General features: G+C 40.7%; 2 protein-coding genes across 2 annotated transcripts in view; one reads left to right on the top strand and one right to left on the bottom strand.

Annotated features, from left to right (window-relative positions):
* The window catches only part of RAB3GAP2 (RAB3 GTPase activating non-catalytic protein subunit 2), a 116,090-nt gene that overhangs the window by 72,512 nt on the left and 21,869 nt on the right, over positions 1–21,709 (bottom strand). The window lies entirely within an intron of this gene.
* Positions 1–21,709, top strand: part of LOC137471360 (acrosin-like) — a 57,617-nt gene that overhangs the window by 22,740 nt on the left and 13,168 nt on the right. The gene's annotated exons all lie outside the window — the stretch shown is intronic.

The following is a 21,709-nucleotide window of genomic DNA, read 5'->3' as shown; positions in this document are numbered from 1 at the left end:
GTGGCTCCAAAGAGCTCCAAAGTGCCTGGTCAGAGAGGAGAGTGCTCTGAGCCACCATGGGCTGGAGGAACTTGGTACATCAAGCCTCAGAAAGGGATAGGAAAAAAGCAGATACCTTGGGGTTGGTGCTCAAATGCAAATGGGATGCTGATTAGGGCCTAGTGTGAACCTGGGCTAAGGGAACACATCTGGGAAATTCCTAAGCATGACAAGGGAAACTCCTGGCTCCTGACTGGAGTGCCAGTGCCCTAAGGCAGAGGCAGATTTCATGGGCAGCAAAGGGGGATTGATGTGCCAGGTGGTCACACTTCACAGATACTCAGAGGAGGAGCTGGGGTCATTCTGGGGAGAGGAACCTGACAGGAACAGTAGAAAGCACACCAGGAATGCCATGGAAGGCCAAGGTGTGTGGGCCAACACCACCTGCAACACCAAGGCTGTTCACAGGCAGGGCCAACCTGTGAGCCAGGAGGAAATGATGCCTGGGCTTGGCTCAGGGAGGAGATGAGGGCAGAGAAAGAGATGAATTGAGGAAGATGAGTGGGCTGTATAAGCCTGGCCAATGGAGAGAAGGTGCAATCAAAGAGCCAGCTGCACAGACCCAAACTGCAGCTTGGTGTGCTTGTTTTCCTGAGTGCTGCACAGAATCACCACAGGATGGGAAAGAAACTCTTTTTGCCCTTAATTTCCCACAGCACAATGGCATGGAGAATGGCCTGTGGCTTAGTGCAGGAGCACCCTCTTCTTTCTACCACATTCAGTTGCTGCATGTCACTGTCCACCCTGGCATGAGCGTGCCACAATGGCCTCATTAGATTGAACCCAGAACAGCAACAGAACTCATCGGCAGCAAGGGCATGGAGCCTGCCAGAGGGCATTTCTCTGGCTGATGGCACTAGCACGGACTGTGCTGCACCTGCATTTCACTGCACTTCTGCAGGAAGAATGATGCAGCTTGGGCACATTGCTGCTCACCCACTGTGGCTGTGATTGGATTGGCTCCTGAACCAAGCACACACATGCTTCCTGAAGGAACCCTGTTCCACAGAATTTCTGTTTTGGGAAGAATCTCATGGGGAAAAGGCTGCAGAGCAGGGTACCAGTGAAATTCCCCAGGGGCTGCACAGTCTCAAACTGCAAGAAGAGGGGCCCAAAGGAAGCTGCAGGGAACCTTCTTATAAGGGCTGGTCCTGACAGGACAAGGGACAATGGCTTTACAGAGGCAGAGAGTAGCTTCAGCTGAGATCATAGAAAGGAATTATTGATTGTGACAGTACTGAGGCACCGGCATGAGTTGCCCAGAGCACCTGTGGATGCCCCATCCCTCAAAGAGTTCAATTACAGGTTTTGAGCCAGGCTCTGAGTAACTGGGTCTAGTGCAAGGTGTTCCTGCCCATAGGAACTAGATGATCCTTAAGATCCCTTCCAATCCAAACCATGATTCTAAGATCTGTGGAGTACATTGAGTAAAACTCTGCCTTCTTCAGTAGCACTTATGATTGCCAGCTGTCATTCATTGATGTTACTTAGCATGAATGAGTGTGAATATACTGTCATATGCAGAGTTCCACATTTGATCTTGGATAATAAGTAAAAATTAAACCAGCAATTTAGCAATAGTTACAACAGACACATCTACACCATAATGTCAAATAGATAAAAACAATCACCTTATCAATACATGCATTAGTGCCTTCTGAGTAATGTTGCTAGTAGTCATGGGGAGAGAGCGAGTACTGTGTACAAAGTATAAATATAGATCTAAAATATTAAAATAGTTGTCACAAAGTATTCTCTCTTGGGGTACCTGTGACAGATTTAGCTGGCAAGGCATTGAACTCTTTGTTGCGAGCTCCTACATGAGCATGAGGCAGAATGGAGGCAGGACTAGGAGCATGAGGATTCCTTACTGCTGTCACAGACAGTTTATGAAATTCAGTAAAGGCTGTATTTGGAGAACAGAGGATGTAAAGATGGACTTGATAGTTCATTTTTCCTATATACTGCATTTCTTGAATATAGAAAAAGAATTCTAAACCTTTATTTTGGAGGAAAAACTGGAGAAATTCCTTCCATTTTGTACCTAGACTGGCTGTTCTGTCTCACAGCAAAGGCAAGAGAGGGGTGAAGATGGGATGGGCCAGACAGCATGTCTCATCTGATCATTCTGAGTTGGATTAAGTCTGTATTTATGCAACCTTTCCTCCTCTCTACATACTTAGGGCCACTGCAGGAATCTCCAGCTGAAATTAATCTACAACATCCTGTAAGGCTTAACAAAATTCTGGCTGCGCCTTGTGCCAAATTCATGCTTTGCAGCTTGAGGTAATGTGGAAGGCATGAAGACTAGTGTCTCAATCTGACTATTCTTGAGATTTTCACAAAGCCCTCTGGAGTGTTTACTATCCTGGCCTTCAGTTACAAGAGTATTTTAACCTAATCTCTAGATAACCTGAATCCTAAAGTCATCTTACAGGTTCATGTTTTTGAAGTAATAAGATTTTTAAGATAACCTGGATCTTTTAAAATCACTGAATATTTGTCATTAATGTTGTTCCCTCAGAGCCCTATCATTTGCATTTCTTGATTTTCACCCAAGGATGTGATGTAAAGAGTTTTAACAGAGAGACAAGGTACACTCCCACATACACATGCTTATAGAGGATTGTAAATGCCCACAGCATTTTTACTTCCTACAGTTTCCTCTGTATTTTTTGAAGTCTGTCTGGGAGAGATCCATACCATAAATCACTCATATCCATCTTGAAATGCCCCTAAATTCTGTGTAATAAAGTTACCCACATTCCTCCTTGGTACATTTCAGGCTTATGTGTAGTTGTGAGTGTTGGGATTTGAGTAATTGTAAACCGTGCCTAATGTTTAATAAAGGAATGGTTTAGATCACCCATACATGCATCCAGAACATACCAGAGTTGTACATACTGGATTCCTATCATGTGCTGAGACAGGATTTTTTAATTGAAAAGCCATTTCTGGTAATGAAAGCAAAACCTGCCCCTCTGGCATTTCTGCCAGTGTGTAGCAGTAGGATGTGCAGCACTAAAGCCCAGAGGGAGACAACCTGTCTTGTTCCTGTTTTTTCTCGTCTTGGTGAATCAGACTTCCAGGCTGGCATCCCTGTTTGCTCTTATCCCTGCACACAAAAGGGAGCTGTTGCTAAGCAGCTGTGGACCATGCACCACAGCCTGGTTTGAAAATGAAGAATTAACTAGATTAGTTTTGATGAAGACAAGGTACAGCTGAAGAACAGGCAGGAGAAAGGAAAAAAAGTAAAATAAAAGGCAGCTGTGATTTGCACTAGAGAACAGAGAGTGTCTAAACAGAAGAGGGAATTTTGAAAGCAAAGAGGAAATTATGTGTGTGGCCTAAATGGAAGAAATACATAGAGAATGAGGTGTTCTTCAGGGCAAGTGCTGTCTCTATGCTTATATATCTCTTAACACTGCAAAGCTCCAATCCAGGGGTTTTCAAGGAAAATGTCAGAAACAAGTGAACAAAAAGTGCTGGCACCAAACCTTTCACCTCAGCCTCTCACTGGTACAGACTTAAACACAGCCTCACAACCACCTTTAGTGAGAGATAAAGAACATGGAAGGAAAAAGGCTGGAAATTGATAGTTCAATTTCTTGTCCTGGGAAATTTTTACCTCCATTGACTCCTTAAGTCATGCTGGTTTGAGAGATACCGAGGTTGCAGCCGCCTCAGGTGACTGTGTAGTGGACTCACCATATATTTTTTGTAACCCTAAGGATGTCACTCAGCATTCCTGCATAGCTCATAGAGAATTCTTCTTCCAATAAGATGTTCTGTGCTGATCAAGCATGGCCAAATCCCATTCTTTTGTATTGCCTGAATGCCCGGGCCTGAGAATCTGAATCATAGCATTCCATGAGCAATCACATTGGCTATTTGGCTTGATATCTTACATTACTATTATTATAGAGATTTGAAGGTCAAGCAAAAACTATGCAAGTTTTTCTGAGCATATTGGTGTTTTGTCCTTAATTCATTGCAATAGTATTTATTCTCATCTATGTTCACTTTTCATGAATATTTCAGAAACCTGTTTCACAGGCTGAAGTAGTCTCAGGAAAAAAAAAAAGCATGCACATATTAAAGAACATTGTCAAAAAAACCCCTGTACTATAAATGTGGTTCTACTGGTTCCAGCCCCACCAGGCATGTAGCATATGTGTACCCCACTGAAATTTTGGTCTAGTTATGAAAAATCTATATAAATGAGAATTCAAATATTGCATATTTAGACTGGAAAATTTACAGGCCAAGAACTGTTTGTTGCAATTAAAATGTAAGTGAATCTGAACCAACTTATCAATGTCTCCTGGTGATCAGAGCACTGAAAGAAATGCTGAGAGAAATAAGTAAGGGTGATTGTTTTGCACCAGTGCAGCTTTGCTTGTAGTGGGTGTCAGCCAATCATTTGTTCTGTTTCTTCCCTGCTTTTAGAGGTCTGCAATAGATTTCTAGAAATCTTAATTCACAAATATATCTTCAGACATCTCTCAGATACTACCTAGAGTGTTAAATTATGCAAAATATATAAATCTCATAGGCTTATTTGGTGATAGAGTCCAACTGGATGGATTTCTTACATAAGTCATATCTCTGAAGTACTTTTTTTTAAAAAGTGGTTGTTTCAATAAATATGGATTTTCAAAACATAAGCTAGACCTCTCTAGAGAGTTGCTTAAAATGTAGGGACCTCTGTTTTGGTTTTGGTTAGGAATGCAGCTGACATATCCATGGATGCAGAATCATTCCTGCTTTGCTACCATGCTACCAATCAAAGCAAAGTTCTTCTTTTCAAATTCTTTATTCATTTCAGTGAGACCTTGATGTCACTGATCTGAGAGAAATATCAGGGAGAGTTATAGAAAAGAAAGGATGCCTGATTTCATGATCCTTAATGAGAGAAAACCTGAATGTCAGCAGAGCAAATCTGCCATCTCTGAGAAGAACGAGTTCAGACTGCCACCTGGGGGATGAGGGCTGAGAAATTCAGCATGTATAGTGCATATAATGGGATACCTTCCAGTAGTCAGAGCATTCTTTGCAAAAATCTTATCCAGTTAAATTTTTACTTAGTTGTTCAGTTCACAAATTATTTGCAAACCTGACCTAATTTCTGAGCACTTGCTGAATTGTTTGGATGAATAATTTTTGACCTAGAATTTTTCTTCTACCATCTCTTCAATATGTTTCTGATCTGTGACTAGTTACTTGATGTAGAGCAATTTCTCAGAGAAATGGGTCACGATCTGTATGTTCATGATTTATGTTTAGAGTGAGGGTTGAGCTACCCCAGCCTAGGCCTCAGATATGGGCCTCGGTGAGGCCTTGAAGCCTGTGGTGCAGTTAAGAATAAGTTTATGGCGCGGTCAGAAATTATGTTAAGGTATAACACAGTGTACTGAGCTATCTAGGTGTGAATTAGTATAGGTCTGCAGTGTGAAACTTTAGCCACCTTAAGACAGGAACAAACAATGTTTGCTTGCCAATGAGAGTGTGCTCACGATTGTAAACTATCTAGAAGTGTATAAAAACTACTGTATATAAACAATAAACGGAGAACGTCAGATTAACCATATTGGTTTGGATCTGCATTTGCTCCTGTCCAGCTCACCTTTTTATTTTTGGTCCCTGTTTCAACTTGACATAGGAGTTTTGCTCAGTTTTGACTGGGTGGGTTTTTTCCCTTGGTTTCTTTTTCAAGAGGGAAGTAAAGTATACTGCATAGTAAAGAGTGGTTAATTAACAAAAATCATGCTGTGATAGTTAATATAGTCATATAGGTCATATCACCAGTCTGTGATGGTCACTAGAAAAAAAGAAGACCAGTATCTACCCAATCTCTACCCAGGCATTCGTAAGAAGTTGGGGAAATGCTTCCCTAAAGTTTGTGTGATGTTGGCTTTGTGTAAAAGTTTCATGACCAATGTAAAAAAAAAAAAACATCTAATGTAACAGCTGGCTAGAGAGAGAATTTCCACCCACAAAGGCTTGTAGGGAAATCTACACAGGAGTGCAAAGCAGCAAGGGGGCTAGAGCTGCCAAACCACAGGGCTGTGCAAGACATGGCTGGTTTTCTGTGGTCATGGTAAAAATGGAATGATAAAAATGGAATTCTCTATCAACTATCAGCCTAAAAGATGACTCTAGTTAAAGACACGTAAGAGTTGAATATAGTTATTTTCTGCAGTAACTCTCACAGGAACTGAACAGTACATGAAAATACTTGTGATTGCAGATCCACTCTAGACAGAGGTAAGTAGGCTGTGACAGAGTAAGAAGCAGATCCTGTACACATAGTGCCTTTTCACATTTTTGTCTGAAATAAATGTTCAGCACTCATTAGACAAGTTTTTGTACACACAGAGAGAAATCCCCATTTCATCTGTGCCAGAGAAATTTGCACAGCCAGGAATTATGTTTGGTTTTTGTCCACAGCTTAAGAGCTGAAGACCTCAGCACTGCACCTCAGCAGGGCACCTCAGTGATTTTTTGAGAGCCACAAAATTTGTTGTTTGCAAGCCACACTGCCCTTTCCAGCTGAGGAAAGTGGTAGTACCTGAAACCTTTGTGCAAAACTGCAGCTTGTGAACTACTATGATTTCCTTGGCACGTGCAATTTATTATTTCACACATTCAGGAGCAGGAAAAGAGAGGCAATCATAACAAAACTAAGAGAAGTAAATCCTAGTGATAAACACAGACGCACAAGGCTGTCTGTAATTTATCTTTTGTGTTTCTGCATCAAACTCTAAATTATTTCCTTTTCTTCATGTGGAAGAAAAACCCACAGAGGGAAAAAATTAAATTTCTCACCCTCAGAAGAGGTTTTATTCCTAATAGTTATTCAGGTAGCAAAAGGCTTATCCACACATGCAGAGAAAGTTACAAATTTGGAGCTCCTGGAAAATCATGAAAGGATTTCATTGAAGGAAATGAAATATCAAAATTGATATTGAAGGGAAGGATTGGGAATTAGATGAAATCTCAATATTTCATTTCCTTTCATGAAATGATGGATATTTTAGAAAGGAAAAGGTTTTCCTAGTCCTCTTGGCTCTAATCATGGCAATGATTGTTCATGGCCAGAGCAGAAATGCAATTGGCACTACCTATTATTTTAGATACTGTAGATGTGGTCAGTATGACTGGACTTGTAAATTGGATTAAGCCTTCAGGCATAATATTTCTGTTGAAGTGCTTTTTCTATCACCTTCCCACCTAACCGAGGTAATGAATCACAGCAAAATCAGAGTGCCATTTATAAATGTGTACTTAAAGATCTCTGAATGTGTTTTTTCTCAAATGCTAAGCAAATAGTAATTTGTCTTTTAAATCTCCAATTATAATAATGGAGAATTATTATAATAATAAGTTTAATTATTATAATAGTCAGTTAAGATATTACTCATCTGTTCATTTCTGCAGGATTTTGCTAACTTTTCTTATTTCTATATATAACTCCATAGAAGCCAGAGTCGTTCTCTCACTGTTAGAAGACATAAGGAAAGGGAATATCCATAAATGCCTCTGAGATGATGCACTGCATGCACAAAGCACGCAGCTGTGTACTGCTGAGTTGGGTGACATGGTTAGGGGTCCAGATCTCAGCTATAACTATGAAAATCTCATGCTTTGTGCCTCCTGAGAGGAATAAACAATGTCTAGATAAAGAAGGACAGAGCAGCTGCTAGCTTTAAGCTCTGTGTAATTTATTTACCTTCATAGTGCCATGGGCTCATTAGATTGGCCAGTGTCACAATCACCAAGTGTGCCAGTGGGCTAACACTTAATCCCATTAGCATTAGCTGCTTAGTTTCTAAAACTGGAACCAAAATACTGGATGACAGTCTTGCTCAGCTTCATTATTTTAGCTAGACTTCTCCTTCAGATCTGAAAAACTACACAGCATAAAAATAAAGTCTCAAAAAAAATTAGTCTGGCAGGGAAAGAGTTTCTCTTCCCCCTTTCAAACTGCCTGCACAGAACAGCATGTGTTTACCAGGCAGAACAAGAGTGCAATTACAGTACTTACATAAATGGCTTTGTAAATTGGCATTTTGAAACAAACATTTCAAGGATATCCTGCTTGAATACACCTATTATATTAATTTCAAACCATAAAAAAATACTAACACCCTTTTTAAGCTACTGTACTTGTATACATTTCAGGAAGAAAACTTTGTTTCCTGTGTTTCTATTTATGCTCTCACCCTTTCAACAGTCAGAGTATTACAATCATAAAATGGAAGCAAATTGAGCTGCTAACACAGCCCCCTCCTCACATGCTTATCTCAGAAATGGTATAATTTTTTTTATACATTATCCACATGGTTCTAGGGAGAAGATATCCTGAGTTCTGTGACACAGACATTAGCCTTACTGCCTTAGCCTCTATACTGTTTTTCACAGGTTCAGGAAGATAACATGCCTTTGAATTTTAGTTTGGAGGGATTTTTTTTAACAAACACAACTGCAATTCACTCAGTAGAAATCAGACTTTGTGTGCAGGAGCCACATCTACTGAGGGAGGGGATACAAAAAAACAACCCAACAGACCCTTTGTTCCCTGGAACAGCTGGTTTTGGTTTAAAATGTGGTCTCTGGGGAGAAGACTCCAAGCTGTGCATCTATGTATAGTCCTTCTATGTTCCTGAGGGCTGATTAAAATCAGAGGAGTATGTGTGACAGGCGAAAGCCATGTACAGGTTGTCACTAAAGTTGTAGTGAAACAGAAGCAGTGCACATTTCTGCAGGTGCAGGGGACAAGAGTGGGAGCAGCTCAGAGCAGGAGCTGGTCCTGTGTTTTCCAGTTCACTAGCAAAAACAATTTGTGATTCCTATATTTTGCTGTTAGAGGGCAGCAGATACTCTAAGTTAGGTCTACGGACACCGTGACCTAGTTCTGCCGGGGCTCCGTGGCATCTGCAATGGCCAAGAGATGTTGCCAACACTCCTTTCAATCTCTGGGTCTGGCCAGCTCAGAATGTTTGAAGTTTTCATTTTTCAGGTTAATATTTTCCATGTCCTATCTTTCTCAGCTCAGGCTTTTGTCAGAATTTGAACAGTTTTACATCCTTGGGATGGCAATTAGTCTAAAATTTATCACTCTGCTAATGTCAGCAATAATCCTACCAAGCATGTCTTCAAATCACCTTATGTTTCTAACATTTGAAAGTGAGATTTTTAGAAAACTTTAGTGCTGGACTCTAGACCTATTTTAATTTTTAGAAACATACTGTATTCACAGAATCCTTAGGGTTGGAGGGGACTTCTAGAGATCACCCAGTCCAACCCCCTGTTGAGGCAGGGGGGCAACTCACCTGGAGCAGATGACACAGGAATGTGTCCAGATGGGGTCTGAATGTCCCTAGAGAGGGAGACTCCATGATCTCCTCAGGCAGCCCGTTCCAGTGCTCTGCCACTATCAGTGTAAAGTTCTTCCTCATGCCGAGGTGAAACTTCTTGTGCTTTAGTTTATGGTCACTGCTCCTTGTCCTGTCACTGGGCATCACTGAATTCTATAATAAAATTCTGATAAAATTACTCAAGCTTACTGAATATGTGCTTTTAAAGCTCACAGGTGTTCCATCAATACTGTGCTTTTACTGTCTTTAGCAGGATACTTCCATGACCTTCTCCTACATCAGCTCTCATCATACATCTGTTAGCTTAGGTGTGGGGGAAAAGCAAGGAAAGAAACAACCAAAAAATTGGCTTAGGTTTCTGGGAGCCTTTTAAATTTCAACTCTTTCAATAGCGGTAATTTAACAGTTAATTAAAATATTAATCAAACCTACGTGTCCTGACCTAGGATCCGGTGGCAGCTAAGTCCTACAGATTCAGTTCTACAGTACAGGAAATTCATCGTCAATTTAATTTTTGTCCATTTGACTACAGTGATTTCCAAAGGAAAACTGTCTGTATGCTTAACTCTGATACCTATAAATATCACTCTAGAAAAATGGCATATGAATGGTTCATCTGGATTTTTAGTATAAGCAGCAGAAAGTTCACACCCAAGTCTTCAAATGTCTCTGGGAAAGTTTAAGCTCTCCCTCTAAAATTGGCATGCAGAAAAAAGGGAACAACTTAATTGTTTACTGACTGCTTGAACTCAACAGCCCAAGAAATCTAATAAATTAATCCAAGAGTCACTGCTCTCATTCCACAGCAGCGTCATAGGGGCAAACGTGCTTTCAAAAATTATGTAGGAAACAGCATCAAGATCAATCTGAGTTTATTTGTTATTACTTTACCTAAATAACCAAACACAAGATACCTGGAAATGCCACAATTAAGATCATAGCCAAGACCTGCAAGCACATTCTCCCCACATCTCATGACTGATCCTCTACCAACCAACTTTTATGTGTGAGGTAAGACAGATTCCACAGAAACCAAATAATCGCAAACACATTCCTGCCATATTCTCCATCTGTCCTGTACATCTCTGGAGAAAGCAGACCATCATTGTATAGGCCATATTGCAATGCACACGTGTAAAGGAGAATGGAAGCTGTGGACAGAGCTTTAATTTTGACTTTTCTGAATCAAATTGTTTCACTTTTAAACTGCTCAAGTTTCACATTGTTTTTAAAAGAACATCACCCTGTTGAACCCGCATTGACCCAAAACCTCACAGGTCCCGATTCCTTTTCAATAGACCTCAGAAATTCCCACTGATTTGAGGAGAAGCAGGACCAAGCCCATATGAAGATAGCAGAGTGCCTGGGCCACTTTGGAAGGTGCTTCTCAAAGCTGGTGGGGAAGTCACAGCCCCCGTAGATTCTTCTCTGGCCACAGCAGTACTTTGGCAAGGTCAGCAGCATCTCCCCTGCCTCTTAAATAACGGAAGGAGTTACTGGTATCACAGCCAAAATCATGCATATAAAAACCAAAGATGTTTTATTCCATTCTGGCTTCTTGTCCTCTAGAAAGTATCACTAAACAGCTTACAGTGAGAGTTTAAATAAGTCTGAGTTGTATTAAAAACTCAAGGGATTTGTTATTGCACAATAACTTCTTAGTGGTAAAAACTCAACATAAAATAGCAGAAAAGTCAAGCTTTAACTTGCTATTTTAATAAATTAATAATTTTTTTTCTTCCAGACAACAAAGATAAAAGTCATTTTAGCAGTGCAGATATTCAAAAGTTTAGGTCTCATTAAAAGTTTGAAAGACACGTGCATAAATAAATCTAATTAAGTTTACTGATTAATTTAATCAGTCAAAATGTTTTGTTTCAGTGTAGTTTCCTTAGAAATTCCAGTTTTCAGCTAAAGGAGAACATTTCCCATCAGAAGGACTTTACCTACCCCTTTATTACTCATTGCTGGATTTATTTCAATAAATAAATTAGTACATCTTGTGGGATATGGGGCATCTTGCTGATGAAAAAGTTATATAAAAGGAATGCTGTTGGACTACTTTTCCTTGTTTTTGTGGAAGAGATAAAAAATTCAGCAATGAACTGAAAAAAAATTTTATGCAGGCCATGTTTTTAATTTGGAGAAAGCAGATGCAAACCTTTGAAAATCTGTGCCCAGCAGCATTAGTTAAGCAAAGCAACTATGGCAAAGGAGTAATCCATTTTAGTACAGGTGGGTATTTGATAACCTCATTTGGGCACTTGCAACCCGAGGCCATAGGGAGTAGTTCCAGAAGCTCAGCCAATTTTGCTGTGCCCCACAGGTTATTCCTACCCAGGGGCTTTCACACAAAGGTATTGAGGAGAGAGTTTCTGCTGATCTGCGGGGCCAGGCCAGTGTAAAAGAACTAAGATAAGGTAATGAACGTCTTCATTATTCCATATCTAGCCCTTTCAGTTCAGAATCTTACCTCACCAGATTTTGGGGGTATTTGTGTTTGTTTTATTAATGCAAACACTGCCTAGAAATTCAGCATCATCAACAAATATTCAATAGAAATGTGTGCGTTCAAGAATAATTTATTTCTCCTCTTTCCTGGTGAGTCTATTTTGAATACGGGTATTGTTTCTTCCTGTGATTTTGCACTTCATCGATTGCTATTGCTTTGGAGGAATTATTCAAAAGCTTTCTGCTATACAAATAATTAGTGATCTGCTCAAAGAAGAAACCTTCTACAGTTACCTCATTTGGACTGCTTCTCCTGGAAATCCTGCCCAAACGTATCAGCCTGATTAAACATACTGAATATAAATATTTCCTTATAAATACAGAAAATGAAGAAAGTCAGAGGTTTGCAGGCGCAACGTCCACTCACACAGCTGATATTTAATAAAATCCTGTCACAAGGGATGGCTGCAGAGAGGACTGTGCCTTGAGAAATTTTTCATCTGGACAGTAACTGGGGCCTTTCTTACAGGCTCAGCCCAAGTAAAGGTTAGGTTTGGGGTTGAGAGAAAGAGAGAGCCTGGAGAGCTGCAGCTGCAGTGGGGCCAGAAAAGAGCACCCAAAGGGAAGTGTGGGCCATGGAGAGATCCAGGTTGCAAAAACCTTTTTCCTGGGTAATGACTAGTTGGCATTACCATCACCATGTGTGGAAGGATAATCCTCAGATTATGGTTATTTTTAGTGGTAGGATTCAGGTTTGGGTTGAGTGTAAGCCTGGAGCTGCAGTTGGAGAGGGTCTGTAAAGGGGCTGCCAAAGGAAAGTATGATCTGTAAAGAGAATGGGCTGGGAGAAGTTTTCTAATGGGAAAAGAAATATGGGGTGAACATTGGCCAGGACAGTGAGATTGTCTGCTCTGCTGTTGAATGAAGATAATGCTGAAGCTCAGTGAATTGTAATCTAGCCCTGTCCTCATTCCTTTTCTGACATTTCTGCAGAAGGTTAATAAGACAGCCCATTTAAACTGAGTATCATATGGTTAAATATGCCAACATCCTGAAGACCCAGGCCCCCATACCAGTTTTATTCTAACCAGTTAAAGGAATTATTTATTATTCCACCAAGTATCTTATTTTTATCTTAAGCATTTCTGCCCAACCTGGTAATATAAGAACTCATTCTTTTTTTCCCAGTTCCCTGTTTTTCAAGTCCTTTCCTAATCCACTTATTTTTTTCCTGATGCACAAGTATTTTTTCCTGATGCACCAAGGTCAGTGACAGCAACAACTGAGCTGTATTTTTGGTATGCACATAGTGTTATTAAAGAAATTAGTTCACGACTGCAGAAACAGCTCTGTACTAATAGCAGAAGCAATTTGTTTCATCAGAAAGCAGAAGAGAAAATGTCAATGTGCTGACTGGTTTGTTTTTTGGGGTTTTGTTTGGTTGGTTGGTTGGTTTTGACTTTGTTTAAACTGAAAGAACCAGGTAGTTCTAGAAAAGAAAATAAAAGGTTTCTTTGTATCAGTTTCTCTGTAAAGACTGAGGCTGTCCTGGAATCATTCTGTAGGAGGTTCACTGAGACCAGCCTGCAGGTGGGGAATTAACAGTGATGCTTTCTCAAAAAAAACCTTAAACTTGCCATACAGGTAGAAATACCTTTGGATTTTCATAGTGTATAGAGATGCACCCAGATGTGAATATCCCTGCTGGTACTTATCTCCTGTGAAAATAAAGCTTAAATCTGAGTAGAGTAGATAGCAACAAATTGCTTTAATGCTTTTTACCCAGTGGACACACAAACAGAAAACTTTGGAGACGTGCAGGTGCCTGTGGGCATTTGTAGAACACAGCAAACCTTCAGGAAATAGAATCACACAAAACAACAGCATGGGTGTTTCATTTTCAGAATGATAGGAATAAAAGAATCATATTAAATAAACAGAAAAGAAAGAAACATCCATTGCTTTGTGCTTGATCCTCCTCCAGAGGAAGCCTTACTCTGTGCAATCTAAGCTGCCACACACCTGTTGCAAGCATGTGGGGGCTGCAGCAGACACAGGGATGATTCCCCCCCGGCAAAACTTTCTGTAAGGTGTTTTAGGCTTGGTTGTGCATTACAGGAAGTACAGAATGAAAGCCTGGAACGTGTGACTGCTCTTGGGGTATGCAGGAGCACATTGGTTCAGGAAAAGGAGTGGGTCCTGGCCTGAGGCTGCTCCCTGGCCTGGCTGCTCTCTCCACAAGTGTCCACCTACACCTCTCATCACAAAATGTGCTCAAGTAATTTCTGAATAATGAATGCCATGAGGATAAAAGAGCAGTTCATCATGACTTTTAGAAGGTATTTTTATTGTTTGGATACCCTGACCTAGCTGAATGCAGAAATATAATTTGAGCAGACAGCCAAAATACCCACTAATTATGTTTAACTTCCTCCAGTGTCACCCTAGGAGCAGACTGTAGCTGGAAATAATTAGTTGTAGGAGACCTCTAAAACTTTACTGTTTCATTTTGTAACTACTTTGTCCTGCTTGACTACATTTTGGAGCCAAGGGAATGAACCTGTTTGCACTTTGCTGCCAACTCTGGCCTGCCGGGAAGAGCCTTCCTACAGCTGCGGATGGGAGGAATGTGACTCAAATGTCATTACACCAGATAAAAATGAGAGACACTGAGTTTTACAGACCACCAGCAGAATAAAAGCCTACAGCACACAAATGTAAACCAGTAGATGCACATTCCTTCAACCCAGGGAGCAGAGGCTGAACCCTTGCAAGCAAAGGCTGGAAAACACTTTTCATCTAGAGTCAGAAAAGGAACAGAGACAGCAATGCTCTTTTGCCTCTGTACAAAACTGTTCCACGTATTACCCCAAAAACCCTCAAGAAATCAAGGACATTTTTACTTATGATCCTTAGAGGTGGCAGGCTGGGCTTTTATTTTCACAAGAGGAAGATTAAAAGATTCAATGCAGGTGTACTAAGATCTCACAGCTGCACTTACTCCCCTTCCCAGGGAGACAGGAGCTTCCCCAACACTACCCACTGCCAGCTCCTACAGAGGAGATTTCTTTTCTCCGTTTCTTTTGGAGGATGAACAAAAGGGAGGAAAAGAAACCCAGTGCAAATAGACTAACTTAGGGAAACCAGAGGGGTCCTGGCCAAGCAGGGAAGTAAACTTGGACCGGTATTCCAGTTGAGAACAGTGTCTTCCTTTGGAGTCCAGAACATGTCTTTTGAACATAACTGCAATTTTCTTATGATTTGGGGTTTTTAGTTGCTCTAGATGTCTAATCCTGCATGTTCTCCAGACACTCACGTAGTCCCAGCTACCTGCAAAGACTGCAAACATGTGAGTTTTCTAGAGCTCTCAATACCTCTTAACAATCGAGCTGTTGCCAACAGGCACTTCAACCACAAGGGAACCTGGAATATAACTGTGCAACCCCCTTAGCTTTGGGGATATTTTACTATTTCTGCCACATGGGAGAAAGTCCCTGCTCAAACAGCTCCTAAATGCATGATAACCTTTTCATTTTACTAGCTTGTATATGCATTTCTCTTCATGAGGCAAGCTCCTCAGCACGGATATACTGTTCTATACTGTCCTGGTTCCAGATCAGGTCACTGTGCAAAGGGAGTGGGCAGCTGGCTCAGCAAGCCCTGGACTGACAAACATGTCTCTACCTTTTTCTAAACATTAATTTTCAGTCTACCTGCACTTGTTCTGAACCACAAACCTCACCTTTCCTGAAGAGGAGACAGCCCTTATCCTCCTTCTTTCTTACTACCTCTACAACTGCACTGCTCTCCACTCCTAAAGAGGAGGCAAGCCTTGAGTGTTTCTCTTTTATTACCTAAACCACATCCCCATTCCTCCCAAAAATACAGCTTCCCTCTTCCAAAGAGTATTCCCTTCTTGACTCTAACATTCTCCACTCCCAGTTTCAAGCCCCCACCATTCTCTCAGGTGGGTGTAATTTAGGTTTAACACCAGCTTTGTTTGATTTCTTTTGGATTTAGGTGAGATTTCCTTTGAACATTGAGTCTCTATTATTCAAAGTAAATTAGAAGGCAAGGCATTGCTACAAAAAACCCTCCTCCATGAAAAGTAGGTTTTTTTTCATTTTCACTACAAAGCTGACAGTTGTTGCCTTTCCTATTCTTTAATGAAGTCCAAAGTCTTCCTGAACTTCATTTAGTTATATTGTAACAGCACTTCTTATAGAAGTGATCTTTTTTTGATAATTTAGAGTGACCTCTCTTGAAATGAACTGCAATATATTTTAAAATTCTCTCTTGAAATAAAGTTACAGAGTGCCACTTCTATCCAAATCTACTGCATACAGAGAGAAGTTCATTGCCTATTTAATAGAACTTATATAATGGAAACAGATTTTTCCTCAAACTGAGGAAACACTTCAGCTCCATGGGGCCTTTCTCAGCCCTGGCAGAAGGGGCTGAAGCAGAGAGCTTAGCTTTCACCTCTCTTCACTTTTGGAGAAACACCTTCATTATCTCTCCCCTCCTGTGGTAGTCTGTTGTTTTGCAATTTGTTCTTCTGTAGTAGGTTTTAAATATTCCTTGTTGTAAGTTTGTAATGGTTCATTCCATGTACCCCATTTGGCTTCCCTAATGGTTCAGTCCTGAGTTGTTTACCCCAACATTCTCCCACCAAGTGTATGTCAATCCACCTGTCAATCTCATCGTATCTCCTTTGTTCCTTTCTGGAATGTTCCCTGTCCTTGATCCCTTCCTCGAAGCAAGATTGGTGTGCAGGGCTTGTTCCTTCCCCTCGGTGGCTTCTGTTGGATAGCCCTTACCCTACACCCCTCCCCAATGCCTTCCTATTGGTAAAAGGTTGCGTCCTCCCCTTATTCCCGCCTCTCCTTAAAAGCAGCTTTTTGCCCCCAGTTATCGTCATTTGTTCCTGAATCCTCTGGGGAAAAATTAAACTTCCTGGAACTCAAACAAGTGACCCCTCTCTATTCCTTTGCCTGGTTTCTTGTACTGTGCTGCTGCTGTGTTCCCCATGCCACAGCCATCTGCTGCAGGGAGCTGCGAGTCCCTCTGCGCACCACCACCTGGGGGGACTCAGTAGAGATCTGGGGGCGGCTGCTCTCATAACTGCACACCTTGGGGAGTGAGCTGGCTGGGGAACATCTTCCTTGTGACCGCAGCGCGCAGATGCACAGAAAACCCTCCTGCTTGGAAAACCTCAGGTCTGCTGTCTGTACTGTACCCACAGGATTCTTGTTTCCACAAACTCATGCCGAACCACTATTGTGCTCTCCAATGCTCACATCAAAATAAATCCAGGAGTCCTTCTACAGTGGTGCTCTACCACCAACAAATTCCTGCATGAATACTCCCACAGAAGCCCTCCACCACCAACAAACTCCTACAAGAAAAACGCCACAACAGAATTACCCCATCAGCAAATTTCCACTTGAAGATCACCATAGGAATACTCCACTATCAGCAAGGATAGAGAACATGAGAACATTTATGTTACCACTGTTATAGGTAAAAATTATCAGAGCCAAATTTAATATTTAATAAAAAATAGATTTTTATTACGCAACCAAAATTCGGTCTGAGATAGGCACAATCCAGTCAAAAAGGTCAGTACCGAGCCCGGGTACCGGTGCTGGGTGAGACACAGGTCTGACCTGACCGCTACAGCATAGGGTCCCCTGTGTTTCACACCGACTGTCCTGTCCTAGCGGTTTTTATACAGTTTATTCTGCCTGAGGCAGAGTTCTTGGTGATCAGGCTTTTCTTTCCTTTCAGAGTCTCACATATTCATAGAATTTCTTTTCCCTACCTTGAGTTGAACAAAACCATGTCTGGAGAGTGATGTACGTCCCTGATTGAGTTACTGGAACTTGGCATTGAGATGTATCTTTCTGGTGGCTCCAGCTATCTCAATCTTAGATAGTTATCGAGTCGATCATCACTTGGGAGTTCCTCGGATCACCTTGGGGAATGACCCATCTCCGGGCCAGCGACGTTTATTCATTTGCAAATGGAGTCCTTCTCCCTCTTGTCAGCGGTGGTTTCGACATATATGAGGCAATCCCCTGGCTCTGATTCACATGCTTAAAATTTTATACAAATATTTATTGGCAATATAACATATTATAGCTATATATATCCCTTTATAGACACGAATTATCCATAGTATACATAACACTACTAAGACTTCCCTGAGATGCTATCAAGAAATGATTCTGTAGCGCCTCAAGTACAAGAGTGCCACACTGCTGAAGAGGTGCTGAGGGTCCTCTCCTGCTCTCGAGGAACAGGGTTTGGAGAGCTCAAGTCCCCTCACTGGTGAGGAGAAAGTAACTCTCACCTTCATTACATCACCTCAAGCAGTCACCTGATACATCAGAGATGTGAAAACCAAAAGAAAAGCACTTTAAAACAGTTTTTTCCCCCACAGGTTAAGGAAATGAAACTGGCGGCAGCCTGCCATGGCCAGCCCTATGAGCCATGCCAATTCTGCACCCAGTGAAGGCAGGAGCTGCCCCATTCTGCAGGGGGATGTGCTGCAGAAGTGTGGCCATGCCACACACCGTGGTTACTGATGCTGAAAGTTATTTAAGGCACAGAGGCAGTGACAGAATAATTTCTGGAGTGAGCTGCCAGTGCTCCCACGGATGTTTTACTTGCCCAGTGGATTAATAGCAGGGGGTAGGATTCAGTCTCAGCTGTTAATCCTTTCAATGTCACAGGAAGCAAGCATATCTATTTTCTATTAAGATCAGTTGTAAGGTTGTATGGGCCTCCCCTTTTTCAAATTATACGTAATTTCCACTTTCCAAAGTATCGTGGGACAAGCATTGATCCCAGGAAGAGCCGAGAGGCATTGCTGCCCCACAGAAAAGGTGCATTTTATTCTCAGAGAAAACATCCTCTTCCCTTAGTGCACAATTGCAGGCTCAGGCAGATGATAGATATGAAGCAGCATTACAGAAATTTGTTGTCAAAGCCAATACTATGTCTTTATTGTCATTTATAAAGGTAAATGTAGCTGCTCTGTAGCACTATACAAAAAAATTATTTTCAGTAATCCTGCATTAAAAAGTTGAGTCTTCATTCATCAGATTTCCTGACAGGCAACAGTGAGAGAAATTTTCTCTTTAAAAACATATTCAAAGCATTTAGAGGGATTTCTGTCAATGATTGAATACTGAATAATATACCTTTCTCTAACATTTTTGCAAATAAAATAATTACTTTTTTTCTTCACTTAGATTATCTATCGCTATTACATTTTAATTTATAGTTTTAGCATTTTTTCTGAGTATGAATTAATTTAGTTATCCTATATAAATTAATAAAGCCACAGTCTGCTCTCTTAGCCCAAAGCAGTTCACTGTTTTTGTCCATACTGAATTTTGATAATTTTTCCTTATTTTTCCATGCACATCAAAGTATTCCATTGGTACTTTATTACTGACAGATTGAAATTCCATTTGACAAATACCAAAACTAAACAACCCACCCATCAACTTACACATTAAATCTATTGATGTGCATCAAGTTTGACATATTACCTATGATTCACTAAGCTGCAATTAGAAGGACAAATCTGCTATTTATTCTGTAATTCCTTCAGCTGGAGTTCAGACATCTGTTTGTTAAGCAATTTTTTACAGAAGCATGGAGAAGTTGTCCTGGCACCCATATGGTTAAAATATATTCCCAACTAAATTTCCATTTTTCTGGTAAAGTAATTTATCCACTTTCTCTGTGACTTAAAATACCTTTCAATGGTCACTGACTACAAATCATGCATCACACGTGACTTATTTCAGAGCTCTGTTTTGCCTGATTTATTGTGAAGGGCAAGGAAGGAATTACTGTAGCTATGGGCTTGAATAAAGTACAGCCTTGTCTCACTTAAACAGCTAGTAAACTGAGAGCTAAACTAAATATATACTATATCTGAGATTCAATAGCTATTAATTTTGTTTTGTGAAAAAAAAAAAAAGAAAAAAGCTGTCTACATTTACCTTTGTTCAATAGCTGTGCTTATCTCAATTTTTAATTTTTTGGTTTTTTTAAGAATCATCTGCAGAAGACAACAAGTGCCAACATTGCCAAGGTGAACCTTGAAAACTCATGCTAGGTATCTGCTTGAAAGGGCTGTTACAAGAAAACTGAGACTTAAATTATCAAACCTTCAGGCAGCTTTTTAGGTATCTAACCAGTACCTACTAGTGCCATGATGGGAACAGAAGCAAGTCACAGTGAGCTCTTAAGCAAACTCCCTGATCTCCATGTCCCCAGGCTCTGGGAACAGCATCCTCTGTGCCTCTGAATGTGGTCTGAGAGGAGAGAAGGACACTGCCAGAAGTAGCTGACTAAAAGCTGGTTTAATTCCCTTGGAAACTGCATTCCTGGTCGTTGGGTTTTTGGAGGAAGAGCACACAAGAGTGCAGCAACTGACTGCAGGGTTATGACAGCTGCAGGGACAGTCCCTGTGGTCAGGGGTTAACGTGAGCAGTGAGTTATAAAAAAAACTTGATCTCCATCATTTTAATTCAAGGCATGATCACAACATTCTGATGAACTAGTAATTACAGAACTGATGAATGTACTATATTCTTTTGCCTTGGTGCTTTATGGGCTTTGAGGATGTTTTGTTGTTTTTTTCTTGTTGGTTCTTAGTTTTTTCACTTGTTTGGTTTTTTGGTTTTGTTTTTGTTTTTTTTTTTTTTGGTTCTTTGGGGTTTTTTTTTGTTTTTCCACTCATTTTTCATAAAAATGAATTGCATGAGTTTTAACATTTAAAGCTTAAGCTTTAAAAAGTACATGGGTACTTATAAAAAATACTTATACACATATGCCTTATGCATTAGCATATTTGAAGCAGAGCTATGACCACTTCTAAACAATTCTGGCCAGAACCTCAAGAGGTTTTATGTCTGTGGAGCTACAACCATGTACATTGCTTTTGAGTGGAGACCAAAGAATTCAATGACTTCTGAAATTAATCTGTTAATGATACTGCAACCATATGAAAAATAAACAAACAGTTCCCCTGCCAGGTGCTGTTTAATGTTGGAATGTTTTATCAGTCTCAGTAGAGGCCAAAGAATGAGTGAACTAAAACCTTATTCTTAAGTACATGCTCGTAAATTCCAGGCTAAGAAGCACTAGAAAAGACAGAGAAACTTCAGCTTCCAAGAAATTATAAGATGATCTTTCAGAGTTTCCTCTCAGCTGGATAAAATCTTATCTGTGAACCAAGCACTGCACAGTGGAATTTAATTCACACACAGATGTGGAGAACACAAGGCAATTCACCTGGGTTGTTTTGTTGTTTGAGCAAAGACAAAGAAGCATCTGTCAAAAAAATTGAAGACTTTCTGGAAATGACTCTTTTCATTTTTTGGCCCAATTTAACTCAGGACTGAAGCTATGAAACTGTATGGGAGTATTTTATAAACTTATCTGAGAGCATGATGTGGGTTGCTACACACAATTATGCAGAACATCTTGCATAGCACTCTACAAACAATGACTTAGATCCTGGTCATGCACCAGCTATGTAAGCAAATGTGGCAGCAGCTCTACTTCAGCAATAGCTGGCACCAAGTTCACCTCAGCTTATGAAGAAAGGAATGCTGGCCAGGCCATCAGAAGGAGAATTATTCCCCAGCCTATTTCTAGTCACAGAATCACAGAATAGTTTGGGTTGGATGAGTCCTTTAAAAGTCATCCTGAAATGAGCAGGGACATGTTCAAATAGAACAGCTTACCCAGAGCCTTGTCCAGCCTGGCCTTGAATGTGTCCAGGGCCTCTACCACCTCTCTGGACAACTTGC

This window comes from Anomalospiza imberbis, chromosome 3, assembly GCF_031753505.1.
Source record: "Anomalospiza imberbis isolate Cuckoo-Finch-1a 21T00152 chromosome 3, ASM3175350v1, whole genome shotgun sequence".
Taxonomy (NCBI): domain Eukaryota; kingdom Metazoa; phylum Chordata; class Aves; order Passeriformes; family Viduidae; genus Anomalospiza; species Anomalospiza imberbis.
Note: the sequence above shows the minus strand (reverse complement) of the source record. Positions and strands in the feature narration are given on the sequence as shown.